The sequence below is a fragment of the Capra hircus genome, chromosome 9, assembly GCF_001704415.2.
Source record: "Capra hircus breed San Clemente chromosome 9, ASM170441v1, whole genome shotgun sequence".
Lineage (NCBI taxonomy): Eukaryota > Metazoa > Chordata > Mammalia > Artiodactyla > Bovidae > Capra > Capra hircus.
This window is the reverse complement of record NC_030816.1, coordinates 16,778,811-16,798,591: the sequence shown is the minus strand read 5'-3', so window position 1 is coordinate 16,798,591 and position 19,781 is coordinate 16,778,811. Positions and strand designations below refer to the sequence as shown.

Sequence of the window (19,781 nt, the reverse complement as noted above, 5' to 3'; positions counted from 1 at the left end):
TAGTAAAAAGAATTCTACTACCAACTGCTTATAAACTACTCATTCGAATTTAGCTCGTTTATTTTAAAGAAGAAGAAAACAAGACCCAGAACAATGGTGAAAGGAGGTTTCTCAGTATTCTGCAGACAGAACCAGAGTTAGAGCCTAGAATTTTTTGCTCAGCAGTTCAGGGCAAAGTCTATAATAGCAGAAAAAAGCAAACTTATGTAACTGAATATTATGAAGATATCATTTATGGAAACAAAACCAAAATTGATAGTATATTTTAATTTCATGCTATCCTTCATGGTCTGATGCAAAATATTCTGAAAATGTTGTTATCTCTCATTTTTGAAGATGGTAGTTATTTCTTCATTGTGTTGCATGGTCTTGAGTAGCTTTCTTCAACAGTGGTGACAGAAGTTTTTCTCTCACAGGTTTTCCTTTGATATTTTTAATTTATTAAAGAGTTGGGGGGGAAAAAAAACCCCTACCCATTGGAGCATACACACTAGAGGGTAGAAACATAAATAAATAAATAAAATACATAATATGGCAGATGATGATAAATACTGTTGGGAATCATAAGGGATATATTTTTAACACAAATAATTTATCAATCTATGTATTTGAATAATATTTAAAGTCTCATGGGCACAATGACTAAGGAGTGGCTTCTGTTCTATGGGGAGGGCAGGAAAGATCTTGGATAGAAAATACTGGACCAAGATCTTAAAGGATAAATGGAAATTTGCTAAAAGACAAGAAGGGGGAGGGCTAAATCTTGGAAGAGTATTTTAGGACAGATTAATAGTGAGAATGAATGATTCCCAAGCTCTACTAAAAAGATTTTGGTTCTGGAGTCCTGCAATTTGTACTTTATAAAGCCCCACAGATTACTTCAGTGCACTCTAAAAACTGAAATCCTGTAACAGAAACAGGTACTGCTTATGGAAAAGGGGGCTTCCCAGGCGGCGCTAGTGGTAGAGAACCTGCTTGCCAATGCAGGAGACATAAGAGACACAGGTTCAGTCTCTGGGTCTGGGAGATTCCCTGGAGGAGGACATGGCAACCCACTCCAGTCTTCTTGCCTCGAGAATCCAGGAGAGAGGACAGAGGAGCCTGGCGGTCTACAGTCCATGGGGTTGCAAAGAACTGGATACTACTGAAGTGACTTAGCACGCACACGTGGAAACAGGCAAGTAGCTGGAAGTACAACCTGTTGTTAAGCAAGGAAGAGGCTTTATAAAAAGATCAAGATTTTGAAATTTGTTATGTAGGCACATGGGAGCCCAGAGGCTTTTAATCATGGGAGTTACATGAGTGGTGATATCTGAATTTTAAGAAAATAACTAAGATGATGTGTTTAGGTAAGAGGAAGAAGGAAGATGCTAGAGGCAGGGAGACCAGGTAGGCTACCCTCATAATTTAAATGAAAGTTGGTGAAATCTGCCATAGGTCCCTGGAACTTGCCATAGAGGGATATTTGGAGGGAGACTAGATAGAGCTTAGTCCTGTGATATAAGTGAGAAGGACTCCAGATTTCCTGGTTTTGTGAGCCGTTGACAGACTTAGAATGAGTAGAAGAAACAGGGTTGTGTGGTTAGAGAGGATGCATCAACTTGCAGCTTTTCAAGAGCCCAAGGGACACAAACATGGATTTATCCAGAAGACAAAGGAAAATACAACCTTGAAAGCTTGAGCAAAGTTTGGGGACAAGAAAATAAAGATTTTGAACCCATTACCTTATGAGTGGTATTTTGGAGCCCTGGGTCTTGGACTTGTTGGGAAAAGGTACTGATGTCCATGGAAGATGCTGAGTGAAAGAGAAGAAAATATGAGCTGCATTTAAGAAATGTTCAGAGGAGGACGAGGTAATGAAAGTCACTCATTCTTTTATGCCAAGGTGTTTAGAAATTCTTCTGAGATAGAGCAGTGTCTGTTGCTTCCTTTGTACCTAATTTCCAAGGCATTAGTACAGAACATACAGCAGGTATTTAACACTTGTTTTCTGCATTGATGACCTCCTGACATGTGTAAGAATCAATCTTTTGCCTATTAGCAATATTTCTGAAGTCTAAATGAAGGACTTAGAGCCTACTATAAAATACCAATGTTATTATTGATGAGTCAAAAAAAAGTATATCAAAACTGATCTTCTTGAGTAGTTTATTTTTCAGTGTTATAGCTCAACCTAAAATCCAGTAAATAAAAAAAAAAAAACAAAAACTTCAGGCATAAACTACTCACATGAATTTTCCAAGTGGTTTAAGAATCATATGTTGACAAAACTAACACAGCATTGTATTAGTGAATCAACTCTACTTCAATAAAAAATAGATGAAAAATTATACATTAACATTTCTATAGATATTTTACTCTTTTTTGCTAAAATTTTGGGATTGTTTTTTCCTCACAATAAAACATTAGTCCTAACCATTTAAACATTTAAAAATGTATATGATACCATTTACATGGTTCTTGACAAGTATTAATGACATTTCAAAAGTCAAACCATCAACTGTTTAATATCTTTCTAGGAAAATGATAGTATTTTGACAAAGTGATTCTTACAGCCACATGTCACTTATTTTTAACAGTTAGGCTAACTGAATGAAAGGCAACACTCAAAAATTGTAAGCTGTATGATCATTGTCTCATCAGATCATCCGGTAAACCAGAATAAACAAAAAACCAAAATTTTTCATAGATTATTAAGTGAAAGGAGGAAAACTATAATCAGTTATAGGAAGGATCAACAATGGTGACTCATATGGCAGCTGGATGACCTTCAGACCAAGAAGACATGCAGATGTGTTGAAAGAGAAGAAAAAGGAAAGCGCAATATTTATTGGATATGGTGGCATCTTGCAGGACTCAGGCTCATAATTTCCTAAATGACTCAGTGGCATTGCACAACTGATGCTTTGCAAAAACTAGTTACTTAAGACAACTCCAAAATTACTAAATGTTGTTTTACTGGCCTGTGTTATTAAAAGCATTCTCCACTTTACCCAAACACAAACCAGAATGGTGTATTTACCTGCTAGATCAACTAATCTCTATTTCATTAAAAATACTTTAAGAGCCTTTACCACACACATGGGTCATTTTAATTTTCTTCATAGGTCTAAATAATTGTAGAAGTCAGAGTCATTAACCCTTCAGTATTTCCTTTGTTATTCTGAGCTTCTTCAAGGGATGTGTTAGGCATGTGTTGAAAATAAATTTCAGCCAAATAGTTTGTATTCAGGTAGAGGCAAAAGGTATGGGGGACTTTGAAAAAAAAAAATTAGAGCAAAACGGTTGTAATCTCCGAAAGCAAAAACTTCAGTTTGGAAAAGTGGATTCTTTTTCAATTTACAGCATAAAAACAATCTTGAAAAAATAAATACTGTGGCTTACACAAGTTTCCACCTCTATAAGCTGTTCTTCACTAGAAAGCCAAGCCACAGGTATATGTAAGAATTGATAGGGGACAGGATTCTGATAGATATTTGTTTGATCAATTCATTCATTCTTGTTCACAACTATATAAATAATTTTATCAGGAACTAGAATAAAAGACAGTTAACGACTTTACACTCACAAACGGAAGGTTGCTTTTCACTTCCAAGAATTTAGTGTTAGGTCAATCTTTATTGTAGTGGATAATTAACAATTCACAGTAAAAAGCATAAATTGTTTTCTGGCATGGGTTTTGCGTTCCTGGGAAAGACGCATACTGACTAGCACCACATCTGTTTACTCATTTATCTTAGCTGTGTTAATAAAATTTAGGATGTTGTAACTAGAAGCAAGTGCTTAGTTTGCTAACATGCCTTTAGGAAATATACTATGTTTAGACAGACTTTTTAAAACAATCAGCTTCCGGACCAAACATCTGATAAACTGTAAAGCAAGAATAGGTCCTTTAATTTTAGATGGAGTAGTGGTGACTTATTTCCTCTCATTGCAGGTCGGTGGTGTCTTTTATCTACGACCAGTGTTGAGCGGGAAGGCGCTGCAACCTGGCTTTGTTTGAACCAGGGAATGATGTTCAGAGCACTTCTAATGGGAACTGGCATCACAGCCTCACTTACTGATGAAGCCCGAACTCTTTGCTAATTAGTTTGTATATTACTGAAGGAGATAATTGTCTTTTATTGTATGCCAAAAGCATGATTTGGAAATAACGAATCCTAACATTTAAGTCAGTATAAGAAATCTGAGTCTATGCCTCTAGTAAGCATTTGGAGATAGGTCTAAAATTTGTATTAGAAAAACATTTTCAAAGAGATATTCATCTCCTTTTCGCTTGTTCTCCCCCTAAATGAACAGAGGGATTTCTAAGATTTGGCTTGGGAAAAATGAACGGACAGTAACATTAGATCATTGCCCCCTGGTTTTTTTTTTTCCATTTTCTTCAAATCTCCACCAAAGACTCTTAAATGACATAAACATTAATTTATGACAACACAGCTATTGTGTTTGGTCACTTCTAACAGCCAAATGATTGTGTGAAAATTCTAGACTCTATTGTTCCTTTATTGGGAAAGTCTTTGAAAACCAAAATGATTTCTATGACCTTCAAAAAGGTGTGAAAGCCAATTGTTGGAACGCCTGTGAGAGAATTCTCCCACTTATTCACAGAACAGAGTGTTGTCACGTTGGAAACTCAAAATACACAGGATGTTACTGCCTGCACACGTGTCTGCCGCTGTGATGTGGGTAGTACAATACCTCCAGGTTTATAAGGGGATCTGTAAACAGGATGCTTGTAACAGATACGGACACAGTGCCTCTCTTGTTAGAGAGAGAAAGGTTTGAAGGTCTTAATGGCTACATTCTACTGGAGTAAATATGAAAAACACGTTCAAATCCTTTTTCCAAAGATCTTTTATATTTTCTACATATATATCCCAAGCACAAAATCCTATTTTAAGTCATAGACATTAATAAAATTATAGAATATTCCTCAAATATTTCAAGCAAACCACACATAGAAGTTCCTTTTTCTTTTTAACGGAAGACTTCATTTTATGATAAATAAAAAATAAAGCACAAAGAGAGATTTGATTTGGATTATTCCTGAATTCTCTTCAGATCAAAGATAATGAGTTTATTATTCCATGAAGTATACAGAAATGCCTTTTTGATTGACATAAATGTAAAGTTTTTCTGTATATTAATTTTTCAGGAGTTAAGCTATATCATTATGTCAAGGTATAAACCCTATTTAGTAGGATTTATATTGTTTTGTAAATATAGAGCTTATAACTGTTGGCCCTTCTATCACTTTTGGAAAGATGCAAGCTAAGCAACATATTAATAATTTTCTTTGGTTGGGATAGCTGCTCAGGAAAGCCAGTGGGAGACCTTTTAGACAGTACGCCTATTCTCTCTGAGTTGTCTCTACAATATCCCTTTGCTGTGTGTGCTCAGTCAATATCCTTATTAATAATCAGTAATCAACTACATTTCAGTTTCAGTTCTTATAAAGGACAGAATCAGTGTGATGAATCAAAAGAAGATAGAAAAGAATCCAACTTTCCGGAGAAGTGCTTTGTCATATCCAATTCCCCCAATTATTGTTACTTTTCTTGGGCGTTCTCTTTCCCTTGGCATTTTACCGTAGCAAACTTGCCTCAGCCTTGCCACCTCTCACACACACACCTCTCCCTGCCTCCTTGCAGTGAACCTGAAATCAGAAAAAAATCCACACTTCACCCACGCCCATTCTTACCTGCTTTGTTTGCTTATCTCTCCTGTCCTCTTGATCCATCTTCTTTCTGCTTTCAGTTCTTGCTTCACGCATTAGCTGCTCATTCAGATGCTTCTCATTTGAGAAGACACTGAGGCATGGTGTTTTTTTTTTTTCAGCTTTATTGAAGTATAATTGACAAAATTGCATATATTTAAGGTGCACAAGATGACTTGATATACATGTACATTATAAAATGATTACCATAATCAAGTTAATTAATACATCCATTATCTTACAGTTATCTCTTTTTGTCTGTGTGTGTGTGGTAAGAACACTTAAGAGCTATTCCCTTAGCAGCTCTCAGGTACACAATATAACATTATTATTATTTTTAAAAATATTTATTTATTTATTTGGCTCTACCAAGCCTTAGTTGTGGCACACAGCATCTTTAGTTGCAGCTTGTCAGATCTAGTTCCCTGACCAAGGATTGAACTTGGGCCCCCTGCCTTGGGAGCCTCACGTCTTAGCTACTGGACCACCAGTTAATTCCCACATACAGCATTACTAATTATAGTTACCATGCTGTACATTAGATCTTCAGAACATAGTCCTCTTATAATTATAAGTTTGCACTTTATTTACTGAAGTAGAGTTAGGTATACGGCAAAGTGATTTCAGTTTATGTATATATACATAATCTGAATACATATTCTTTCTCAGATTCTTTTCCCTTTTAAGTTGTTACAAAACATTGAGTGGAGTTCCATGTGCTACCCAGGAGGCCCTTGTTGATTACCTGTTTTATATGAAATTATATGCTCTTTGATCAACATCTCCACATTTCTCCCATCCCCCAGCAGCCGCCATTCTACTCTCTGGTTCTATGAGTTTGATTGTTTAGATTTCACGTAGAAATGAGATCATAAAGTATTTATCTTTCTCTGTCTGGCATATTTCACTTAGCGTAATAGGTTTCTTGGGTAGACAGTCAGCTGCTTCTCTTGGCCTATGCAGGCATGATTGGAGATGAGCAGAATCTGGCTCACAACCTAAGTATCCAAATGAAACATCACACTGTATATGTGGAAGTATTTTAAAGTCAATTATAAATATCATAGCAACTCCATAGCAAATCTAATCTCAGGTATTTGTCTTTATCTCAGAACTGTTACCCCAATTCCAGGCTCGTAAGCAAACAACAAAAACTTAACTTGCCCAAACTGAACTCACATTTATTCCTTCACCAAACCCTGAACGTTACTTCTTCATGTTTCCCACACCTTTGTAGTTACCCCCTTATTCAGACTCTTACACACATGTAATCACTCAACAAATACTCTCAGCGTTGAAGCCAAATTCTTTAAATCCCAACTCTATCATTTACTAGCTATGTGACCTTGTGGAAATTTCTTAACCTCTCTGAACCTCAATTCCCTCGTCTTTAAAACAAGAATAATAACATCTGCTCCACAGGTTTAATGTAAGGTTGAAATGACATAAAGTAAGTAAAATATCTAGCATAAAGCTTGGAACACAATGAAGACTCAGGAAACATTAGTTTTCTTCCTTATCGCTTTCTCTCACACCTTTGCCATCCTTTGGTGATTAAGTTTGTGCCTTTAAAGTAATTAATAATTAATTCATTCAATAAATATTCCTTTATTCTCTCATAGCTTCCCCGGTGGCTCAGATGGTAAAGACTCTGCCTGCAATGCAGGAGACCTGGGTTCAATCTCTGGGTTGGGAAAATCCCTTGGAAAAGGAAATGGTAACCCAACTCCAATATTCTTGCCTGGAGAATCCCACGGACAGAGGAGCCTGGTGGGCTACAGTCCATGGGATCGATTGCAGAGTCAGACACAACTGAGCAACTAACACAACACAAACTATTCTCTCATATTTTTAAAAGGTACTCAAAGTACTGGGAGCACAGCAGAGAGAGAGAGAGAATACAGGTATTAGGTTACATCTTATAGTCTGTATCCAACAGGTATAGAATACTGCCTTGCACATAGTAGGTGCTTAATAATTGTTGTTGATGGCAGTGCTCTGATAAGCCTAATAATGCATTCTTCTTTCACTGATTCTTTCTCACTGTTGTACTCTTTACACACAAAGTCAGTACAATTTTATTAAGGCTTATATTTTTGTTGGGGAAGAAGCTTTGGGAGCTTCAATTATTGACTCAGCAAACCACAGGATGTCTGTGCAAAGAGCAGACCACAGTGGTCTGGTGGCAAGCTTGCATGGACATGTATACCCTGGGACCCTCCAGAGCTTCCAGTTACCCCGTGTGACCTTTCACCACCTCAGCAGTAACACAGAATCTATGCTTTCACTGGTTTTTGAGCCCTTAAAATCTCTCTCAAATCCCTCCTATTTAACAATTACAGTTTCATAAAGAGAAACCTTCAATTTAAAATGGAAATAATGAAAAAAGTGTGCAGTAAATGTTTATTGTGTGACTCTTACCTCTGAACTCAAGACCAAGTGAACTTTCTGTTTTTCAAAATCAGAATTCACAGTTCTTATAGAAATATAAAGAGAAGGCCATTTGAATGCACATATTCACTACATTTTCTGGAACATAGCAACAGTATTCTTTTTTTCCTCTCTCCTGAAAATATCCTACACTTGAAAGAAAACTGTTGTTTGTTTTTAACAAAGTGAAATAACTACCCTCAAAGATAAAGGATCAGTGAAACCGAAAAGTGAAAGTGTTAGTTGCTCAGTCATGTTCGACTCCTTGTAACCCCGTGGACTGTAGCCTGCCAGGTTCCTCTGTCTGTGAAATTCTCCAGGCAAGAACACTGGAGTGGCTAGCCATTCCCTTCTCCAGGGGATCTTCCTGACCCAGCGTTCAAACTCAGGTCTTCTGCATTGAGGAGGATGCTTTACCATCTGAGTCCCCCAGGAAGCCCAAGATAAAGGATCAAACAATTCATAAATCTAGAAATAATATTAGATTTAGGATTAAAGATCCAAACTTCAATGACATAGTGTTTAAAATGGCGATTTTAAAGAAATTTGGAAATAGTTTGATATTTTTTGGTGGTATGGGGTTCTCAGAAGGAGAAATTCAGGAGTTGTGCTTATTGATTGGCTTGGGGTTCATTAAATTTCAGAAAAAAACTTCTCCCAGGGTTGATTTTTAACATCTTTCACATTCTAGTGATCACTCTTGTATATGTTGAGTTCATGAGGTCAAAACATTTTGTAAGAAGAAAACATTCAGGTAGAGACATGGAAGATGGAGATAGGCATTGAGTTGCAAAACCTTTTCAATCAAACCCAAACCAGGTTCCTTAATTTTTCAAACCTGTGCATTTTAAGAAAATGTAATCCACATGTGTTTTATTCACTTATGATGAAATCATGGAATTGTTAGAAACAGCTGTTTAATGTAAAAAAAAAAAACCAAACCAAAAACCCACCTCATTTCAATGTTTTAGCTTCCTTCAGTCAAAACCAGAGCTGTGTTTCTCCATCAGAAATTGATCTGAGGATCAAAGGCTGAGATTCAGTTCAAAACTCTAAACCTCTTCTTCTGAGGTGAATGTTTAAAATCCATCAAAAGAGCTGTCCCTCTCAGAGAACTCATAAACTGGGGAGAGATTTTTCTCTTTTAAGTCTGTTTGACCATAGGATTGGGGGCAATTTTTATTTGGGGATATTTGAAATGTCAGAAATCTTTTGGCTTTTCAAAAAGCAATAAGGCAAAGGCAAAACCAGTGTGGTGTTGTGATTTTCCATTCTGTGAGATCAGATCAGTGCACCAAATATCAGTTAAGCAGTTTAGTGTTGCATTAGTCAGGGTTTTCCAGAGATACAGAACCAATAGGATACATGTGTTTATATATAAAGAGATTCACTGTAAGGAACTGGCTCTCCTGACTATGGAGGCTGAGAAGTTGCAAGATGGGCAGTCTGCAAGATGGAGACCGTGTTTGTAATTCCCCTATGAGTTCAACAGCCTGAGAACCACATAAGCTGATGGTGTAAGTTCCAGGCTGAAAGCCTGCAGGCTCGGGTTCCAAGAAGGGCTGATGTTTCAGTCCATGTCTGAAGGCTGAGAAAGACCAATTTTCCAGCTCAAACAGTCAGGCAAGATGACTTTCCTCTTATTTAGGCTTTTTCTTCTTGTCAGCTCTTCAGCTGATGAGGTGAGGTCTAACTACATTACAAAGGGCAATCTACTCAATCAGTGGTTTCAGATATTAAGGTCCTCCAGAAACCCTCTCATAGACGCATACAGGATAATGTCTGGCAAAATGTCTCAGCACCCTGTGGCCCAGTCAAGACATAAAATTGACCACCATAAGTAAGTTCTAGAACAGCTTTAATCACTGAAAATGCCATGCTAACCATGTGCACTCTTTTCTTGAAAAACTAATAGTCTAAAAAAGGCAATCAAGCCTGTAAATATGAAGTTTCAGTGCAAGGTGATAAATCCAGTAATGTATGGGCAAGGGTGAGAGTGATTAACTCCACTGAGGTCCAATATAAAGCGTTAGGTACCTGGTGAGAAAATGTTGAAAAACAAAAACTTGTTTTTTTTCACCTTACATGACTTCTATGTGGTTCAAATAACTTAATAATCCTAGTGTGTATTTATTAAGCCACTGCTCTGTGCTTGGCAGAGTGGCTAGGCACTTCACTTTATCTTGAATCCTCACAACCTCGTAAGGGCATTGTTGTGATATCATTGTATGACTGAACAAAATGAGATCAGGAAGGTTAAATAGCTTTTCCTAGTTTTCCCAGTGGGATTCAAATCCAGGGTCACTTGGTTGATTCCAAACTTAATGCCCTTTTCATTATTCCACACAGCTTTTCCCTTAAGGGTGTTTACCATAAGATTTGTCTGTTTACTTTTTGAATAAAAAATGTTCTGAACTCTGAAAATAGAAGGGACAATCTGATCGAGTATCAGCTCTGTTGGGGAAAAAAGTGATTGCTACCCTAATATTATCAGGGGAATCCTGGCAGATTTCTTTGCAATTAAATTAGGTGTAAAAGAGATGGGAATACCAGACCACCTGACCTGCCTCTTGAGAAACCTGTATGCAGGTCAGGAAGCAACAGTTAGAACTGGACATGGAACAACAGACTGGTTCCAAATAGGAAAAGGAATATGTCAAGGCTGTATATTGTCACCCTGCTTATTTAACTTATATACAGAGTACATCATGAGAAACGCTGGGCTGGAAGAAGCACAGGCTGGAATCAAGATTGCTGGGAGAAATATCAATAACCTCAGACATGCAGATGACACCACTCTTATGGCAGAATGTGAAGAGTAGCTAAAAAGCCTCTTGATGAAAGTGAAAGAAGAGAGTGAAAAAGTTGGCTTAAAGCTCAACATTCAGAAAACTAAAATCATGGCATCTGGTCCCATCACTTCATGGCAAATAGATGGGAAAATAGTGGAAACAGTGTCAGACTTTATTTTTTTGGGCTCCAAAATCACTGCAGATGGTGACTGCAGCCATGAAATTAAAAGATGCTTACTCCTTGGAAGGAAAGTTATGACCAACCTAGATAACATATTCAAAAGCAGAGCTATTACTTTGCCAACAAAGGTCCATCTAGTCAAGGCTATGGTTTTTCCAGTGGTCATGTATGGATGTGAGAGTTGGACTGTGAAGAAAGCTGAGCACCGAAGAATTGATGCTTTTGAACTGTGGTGTTGGAGAAAACTCTTGAGAGTCCCTTGGACTGCAAGGAGATCAAACCAGTCCATCCTAAAGGAGATTAGTCCTGGGTGTTCATTGGAAGAACTGATGTTGAAGCTGAAACTCCAATACTTTGGCCACCTGATGCGAAGAATTGACTCATTTGAAAAGACCCTGATGCGGGGAAAGATTGAAGGCAGGAGGAGAAGGGGACAACAGAGAATGAGATGGTTGGATGGCATCACCAACTTAATGGACATGAGTTTGGATAAACTCTGGAAGTTGGTGATGGACAGGGAGGCCTGGCGTGCTGCGGTTCATGGAGTCATAGAGTCAGACACAACTGAGCGACTGAACTGAACTGAGGGAGTAGCAACGGAAGCAGCAAGATTCTCCCCTAGAAAATGCATGTGTAAACATCAGCAGTTGTTTGGAAGACTGCTTCTTAAATAAAATAACAGCGGCAAGCACTGAAGGAAATGGCAACTTTCCTGGGCAGCCAGTCCCAGCGCAAAGCGCGGCCCACCTGGGCGGGGTCCACTGGAGACTCCGACTGTCGGGGTCACAACCCTGGCCTGGCCACGCCTTGGCTGGCCAACACCATATTCTAGAATTTTATTTTTGAAGACAAAACAAATCAAAGCAAAAATAATTTTTGTCACATCCTCTTGAATACAGAATACACTCACATTCACTCATTTGTGAATATACGTGAATAAAAACAGGTGCATACAGAAGTCCATTTTTTGATAGGAAAAAATAAAGATAAAGGGTAATTAACACTCAGAGGAAAATGAGTAGATGATACCTGAAAATATAGACTCCTGAGGGAATGAGGAATAGGATGAGAAAGTTCAATGGGTAGGAAGGATGAATGCGTGAAATCTGGTTGGTGTAGCCGCACAATCTATACCTACTCACTGACTGCTTCAGGGAAGACTTCCAAGCTGATGGCTGTAACTTCCAACCCATCTACCCTTGATACAACTTTCATGAGTTTTTGCTGGGTTTTGTTGTTTTAAATTCCCAGTATGTGAAGTAGTGACACTAAAATCTTTATTCTGTCAGTTATTGGAGGTTGCGTGAGATAACTCATTGCAGATTGTAAATCATAAACTTTTGAATCCTGACTCACATCCTAGCTTTCTCCCCTACTGGATGGAAATCTCTCCACGTTATAGTTACCTTATGAGTTATTTGCCAAGGTGACAGTAGGTGGCTAATACTATCCACCTCAGGAGACTTGTGCAAGGAGCAGAGCAGCTTAAAACAAACAAAAACCTGGCTCACAGAATATAGTCAACTAAGGGTGCTTGGGAGTAATTACTAATTTAAAGTGATCAATACCAAGATATGAGAGAACACTATGAAATGACTCAGCAGGCCTTGAATTTACTGTTTTACTTAGAAAAATAAATAAATAAAAGAGTGCAGAAAGAATAAGGAACAATGCTTCTTGATAAGGTGGCCTCAAACACTATGCTCTGGTCTGTGAAGAATGATTTTTTTTTTTCTTTCAGAAGCATCTCTTAAATACTTTCAGTGTTCTTCTTTTCTTATGCACACATATCAATGGGAAATTCATACATAGAAAAACAGGCTCCTTTGTGAGATTCAAACTTTTCACTCCAGTAAATAAGTGCTCAGAGGATGACCTTAAGTTCACCACAGGCAGAGGAAGATAACTGAAAACTGTAAGTATAGAAATAATCTATTTTTAGTTTCTACGTGCCTTAGCGTAATACACATGTTGCTTTCTAGAATTTATCATGCTGACAATACCACTTTTATGGAATTGCCTCCTATGTGATCTGTTGGTCCTATTGGAATAGTCTTGTGAACTACTGAATAATCACTTAATATCTCTAAGCATTAGTATGAAACTTGGGAATAATAATATCTGTTTCACAGTGTTATTGTGGATATTAAATAAAATAATTGTCAAAATATTAAGCATATTGTTTGAAATGTAGTAGGCAGTGTTCATAGTGTTAGAAAACGACGCTTAGAAACCTAATGTCCTGTTGGCTTGTGCTCAGCTGCTCAGTCGTATCTGACTCTTTGCCACCCTGTGGACTATAGCCCACCAGGCTCCTCTGTTCATGGGATTTCCCAGACAAGGATAGTGGAGTGGTTTGTCATTTCTTCTCCAGGGGATCTTCCAGACCAGGGATGGAACCCTCATCTCCTATATTGGCAGGTGGGTTCTTTACCACTGCTGACTTGTCTTGCTTCTAATTTCTTCTAATTCAGTAGATTGTCAAAAATATAACTTAACATTTAATATTTTATCTCCATGAAAGAAAAGTCAAATAATCAAATGTCTCTAATAGCTTTCCATAAACTGTCTTCCTTACTTTTTGGGAAATTACCTAGATCCTGTCATTGATGTAGGAGTCCTTAGAATCTAAAATAGTGAGATAATTTTGCAGGGAAGTCATTATTAAAGAGAAATCAACATGAAAAAGAAAATAAATAAAATATATCTTAATTATAAAGCAAGCAGGAATAAATATAGATCATTTTAGACCCTGAGTTGTAGACATATGATGAGTATTTGTAGGTGAGAAGTACATCAAAAGTATATAAAGGACAGTCTCTTTTCCATCACATAAGAAATATCAAGGCTCTTGCAACAGTCTTCTCTTGACTAGAATCATAGTACAAAGCCAAACCAAAGAACATTCTACTCTAGGAATTATGCTTTATTTTCATCTCTCCTTTCCCTGACTGTTACAATGAGGTGATGAGTTCTAGCTTGCCATGTGAAGGAGGTTGGGAGATGAGAGAAAGGAGAAAAAATTTATTTAAAAAGATGAGCTATTTGCAACAACATGAATAGACCCTGAGGGCAGACAGAGAAAGACAAGTGGGCTATGATCTCACAAGTGGAATCTTGAAAAACAAAACAAAACCAAAACCAAATTTGTAAATACAGAGGGCAGACTGGTGGTTTCAGAGGGAGGTGGGCAAAATGGGTGAAGGGGGTCCAAGTTACAAACTTCCAGTTATAAAATAAATCAGCCTTGGGGATGTAATGTGCAACATGGTGACTGTAGATGATAATATAGTATTGCATATTTGAAAGTTGCTGAGAGACTAGATCTTTTTAAAAATATTCTTTCATTTATTTTTGACTGTGCTGGCTCCTCATTGCCGTGCGGGCTTTCTCTAGTTGTGGTGAGCAGAGGTTGCTCTCTAGTTGCAGTGACCTCTCTCATTGGGGAACACAGGCTCTAGGCGCGCTGGCATCAGTAGCCATAGCTCATCGGCCCAGCAGTGGCAGTTGCCAGGCTTTAGAGCACAGGCTCAGGAGCTGTGGGGTACTGGACGCAGTTGCTGCAAGGCATGTGAGGTCTTCCTGGACTAGGGATCAGTCTGCATTTCCTGCATTGCCAGGCAGATTCTTAACCACTGAACCACCAGGAAATCCCGAATAGACATTTTTTTTTAAACAATATTTAACAGTTATTGAGTCCTGGAGAATAACTGGATAGTTAATTCCACACATTTTTGGTGAAGTCTGAAAGGATGAATGTATACGTGCCCATTCACTCAGTCGTGTCTGATTCTTTATGATCCTATGGACCATAGCCCACCAGGCTCTTCCCTCCATGGGATTCTCCAGGCAAGAATACTGGAGTGGATTGCCATGCCCTCCTCCAGAGTGTCTTCCTGACCCAAGAATTGAACCATGCCAGGAGTAGATCTTCAATGTTCTTATCATTAGGAAAAAAAGTGTTTGCAGCTTGTAAGGTGACAGGTGTTACCTAGCCTTTGTGGTGATCATTTCACAATGTTTACATATTTCTAATCATTATGTTGTACACCTGAAACAATATAATGTTAAGTGTCACTTATATCACAACTAAAGAAACAAAAACAAATCGTTTCCTGATTAGCTATCTGATCCCACCTTCATCAGCTCAGCCCACTTCCCTATACTCACTTCTTTCTAGCTTTGTTGACTCTTCTCTGTGAAATATCACTTTCTGTGTGACCTTTGAGATGCTTATAGATGTCATGCATGGAGCCTTCCTCCCTTGCAAATAGTCTCCCTTCCCCACTTATATTCATCCCCCACCACTGTAATAATCTTTTCAAATACTCTCTCTCTCACACACAAGAAAAAGTCCTATTGGAAATCTTGGGTCAGTATCTGAATAAAGTAAAAAAGCATTAAAACTGTCCACGATGGCATTAACAACATTTGAAAGGATGCAAATCACCAGGTTGGTTCTGATCACTAGAAAACATCGGGTGCACGTCTATGTGTGGCACTATACAGAGAACACTAAACAGAGATGTCTAGCTACACATGTATAATTTTAGGCTATATTTGATGAAAGCATTGTTAAGTCTAGGAAGCCCAGAGTTCTGCTTGTTCAGGTGTGCCTGGTGTAGGAGGAGAATCAGGGATTAAGTGACACTACCCTGTAAAGTAAGAAGTATGTCCAGGCATCCAGAGAGACTGCCAATTAGAGACTCTGATACTGATCAAAACAAATCTGGGAGAAACAACTGCTGAGAAAAAGGCTGCTGAGGCTTTTTTCTAATCCATGTTTCAGAGGGCAGGTGACAAGTACCTCCTTCTCCTCTATGGGAAAGCACAGTCTAGGATGTGTAACGTTCCTTGGGCACTGAACAGACAGTTTAAGAGATGCTTATGTATCCATGCAAACAAACAAGGTAATGTCTTAAGGATGCTACATAATTTGAAACATGTTGAAGACAGTTTTTGAAAGAATGCTTGGTTTGATAAACTCTAACAAAAAAGGAGCACCTTTAAGTAGGGGAGAGGTAGAATGATGTTTTTTTCTTTGTGTTCCCATGTTTCTCCAGGGTCACAGCAAAGTTGCCTTTTAAAGGGAATACATCATAGCTTTTTCTATGACTTCTTAAACTAAGATGGTATCTGAGGAGTCTCATAATAGAGACTCAAGTACTAAGATAAAAATGAATTCTTACTGCTACTTGTACCTAGCTATGTAATGGCATTTGTAACCCTAGTAAAGACAGTATGACAGAAGAGGCCCTTGTTAAAACATAGATAAAATGCCCGACTGTTATTGAATACATGTATTCCATGATAGAAAAAGAAAATCGTGAATCACTTTCTTATACAGGCATACTTTTTAACATTTAGAAAGGTCTGCTGTTTCTTTGTAAAATGTCAGTTTTTTAAATAACTGTAAAGCTGCTTTTTCATTGCTGGCACTCATAGCAATTTGCAGAGTCAAATAATTACCCAGTTTGATACTGCTTCTCGATCTAGGAAACAAAAGTTGCAAGTCATCCATGTTCTAAAGATGTTACAACTCTAAGAGCCTTGATAATTTTCTCCTAAAATTGAAATTAGTTAAAAGGTTTAGGGATCAGTTGGAAATTTGTAGATCAAATGACTAAAACAGTTTACGTGACCAGTGACTTTAGGTGCAGGAGATGAAATGCAGGAGAGACCACCAGTACCTCTGGGGCCAGTGTGCTAGGCAGGCAGTGTGCCTGCCAGTTCGAGAACCCCTTCTGAGAAAAGTGCCAAATACAGAATGAATCTTATGCCCATATGGCTATTTGGTAATGTGATTACCCACCACCTTGGCAGGTGCTTTATCCAAGCTGGAGGTGACCCAGAAGTTGAGCTGGTTCAGTAAATGTGGGGTTATATCTTGGCCAGTGACTGTCTGACCCGGTCAACCCTTCAACCTGCACTCCCAACTTGCTGAATCAGACACTGAATCAGCAATCTGTCTTAACAAGCACTCCAGGTGATTCTGACGCATGCTAAATTTGAGAACCACTGCTCTGGACTCTGAAGCACAGAGGAGGGGTATTTAATTCATTGTGGGTAGTCAGGAATGGCGTCTGGAGTGGACATTCATTAATTGGGACAGAAAGACAGCAGGGGGAGAAACTTGGAAAGAGTGTTCTAAAAATGCAAGCAATTTAAGAAAAAGTATGATGGGAACTGTTCCATAAAAGATGTTCTGAAAGTAGTCTATAAAGCACGGACACAAAGGGAAAGATGGAAAGTTGTAGGTCAACTTGCTGTGAGCCTTGGGCACCTAATACAAACTCTTTGGCATCTTTGATGAGCCACTTAAATATGGAGTCGATATTTTATAAAGAGGACAGAGAGGACACTGTTATAAAAAGTAAGACATGGTAGAGTTATACAAGAGACAATAGACTCAATAGCACCTTAAGAGGTGTAATTACCAGGGTTTGGCACTTGCTTGAAAGAAGCAGAGAGAGAATAATAGGATGACTACCAGCTTTCTAGAATGGGCGAGGAGAGGGCGGCCCTGTCACCAAATGAGTTATGATCCGTAGGAGGAGAGCGTGTACGTGTGTTCAGGCAGGTCGAGTTTGAGTGGCTACAGGCCCACCAAGAGGATGTTGCTGTTCATTTCTAGATTAAATGTTCACATTTAAGTCCTAAAGAAAGGCCAGGCTTAAGGTCGAGCAGTACATATGGTTATTAAAATCAGAAGAACGGATAAACTTCCTCCGGGGTACAATGCGAAACTATAGATGTTTCGTTTTCCTTAACTGGTAATACTAGCCTCTTCATAATCTATACAATCGATTGACCCTTTTTTCAGAGAAATGCATTCACAGGTTAAAACTTTGCATACAATGCCTGGATTCAAGGGCTTCTGAAAGCTCCTCCTGGCATGCCCAGGGATCCCAGTGGACACTTGGGTGTAAAATTTCAGTTGCCTTAGCAATGGTGATTAAAATAGTACCAGCCCATAGTGTATGTTGGGCTTAGTGGGCTTCCCTGATGGCTTAGCGGGTACAGAATCTGCCTGCAAGGCAGGAGACCTGGGTTGGATTGATATGTTAGATAGCAGAATTAAGAAAATAAGTGCTTATTATTTCAAGTCTCCAAAAACCAACCTAAATTATCTCATTTTAATTTCCCTCTCTCATTTGCCTCTTTTTTTACTCTCTTCATGAAACACATACTGTTCGCTTTAGGGAAGAACAAACAAAGTAAAGCAAAATAAGTCTTTCTGGCCTTGCAATCCATACCCCTTTGACCTGCACGCTGCCACTGGCTTTGTTTCTTACATATCAAAATCCACTACAGGATCTCCCACAGAACACTGGGGGAAAGCCATGGTCAAGTCATGCTTTTTGAAGTCATAGTTTTTAAATATATGGCCTCAGCTTTTGTATCTTAACTTCCAGAGTCCAGTTTTCTCAGCTGTAAGGGTTAATGATTTCTATTTTGCAGAATAGCATCAAGATTAAATAATGTAGATTTTGCAGAGACATTAATCAGAGTGCTCTGGACACAGCAGATCTTCCCCTAGATCCTGATCAATGCGAGAGTCTGATGGACATGTCTGTAAGGAATGACTAAGTATTATTAGGCTGCTAAATCATCCCAGGACTTTTAACTAGATGAAGGAAAAAAAAAATTACCAGCTCTTTTCTCATAGAACATGCTTGCCTGTGGTTGGAAGAAAATACTTTGATAAGCTGCAGTGGAGTGTGAGGTGAGATGCCTCCTACCCCCAAGGAGCATTTTGAATAAAAACAGATGGTTGTTAAACAGAGTCCATGGGAGGGTGGGCTCAATTTAAAAGGGAGCTTTACTTTGTTATGTAGGTTGTGCAGAACTGAGCCATCTCCCATCCCTGCCTGACTCTAACCTTCCCCATCCTGCCCCATGTAGCTCAGAGTCTCTTCTCTAAATAAAATTTAAATGTTTTTGAAATAGTCAATTAATATTCTGCAAATTTGATGACTACCCTGCATCCCTGAATGTTTGTTCCCATATCTTAGTGTGGCTAAGATGGGGGTTAGTTGTGAGGGTACAATTAGGATGTGTCATGCTTCTCAGAAGTCTCATTACATTTCAGAGCTAGGGTTTACTCTAATTTTGTTCTGAATCTCAGCAGAATGGGCACCGTGTTCCTAGAAAGTTACAAGTCTGAGGAAGCCTGTGGGGGCTGCCACAAGACAGGGGCATGATATGGGTGTGCTAAGGCAGTCTTGTTTGTGAGTGGTTCTATTTTTTTTTTTTTTCTGAGTATTATTTTTCCCTGAGAAAAAAGTTTCAGAGTTTAAATTGTTTGAAAACTCACTAGAAAAATTTATGAGGTTTATTGCAGAAGAGATAAAACCGTGTTTCTCAACGTATCTCCATGATTTCACATATCTATATTTCAGTTTTATAATATTATTGACAGTTTTTCCCCTCCAGGGAAATTCAGCTCCTTTCTCCCCACCCCCGATGCCTATGTCTCATTTATTCTAGTTTCCTCTTCAATAAATAAATAATAAAATTCCACCTCTACTTTGAGACTATGTGGCAAATGTATGAAACTGCAAAGTGAAATGCCATGGTTTGCATTTTTTAAACTATGTTCTGATTTTTCATTAGCTTTTTTCTGTAGTTTATGTTTCTGCAGTTTATGGTTCCCCTT

At 38.4% G+C, this 19,781-nt stretch overlaps 1 long non-coding RNA gene across 1 annotated transcript; it reads right to left on the bottom strand.

Moving 5' to 3' along the window:
- Positions 1,111-5,802, bottom strand: LOC102191047. Its single transcript, XR_310263.3, has 3 exons — positions 5,705-5,802; positions 1,725-1,795; positions 1,111-1,198 (listed from the first exon to the last, which is right to left on the bottom strand). It is a non-coding gene; the product is annotated as an uncharacterized LOC102191047 (long non-coding RNA).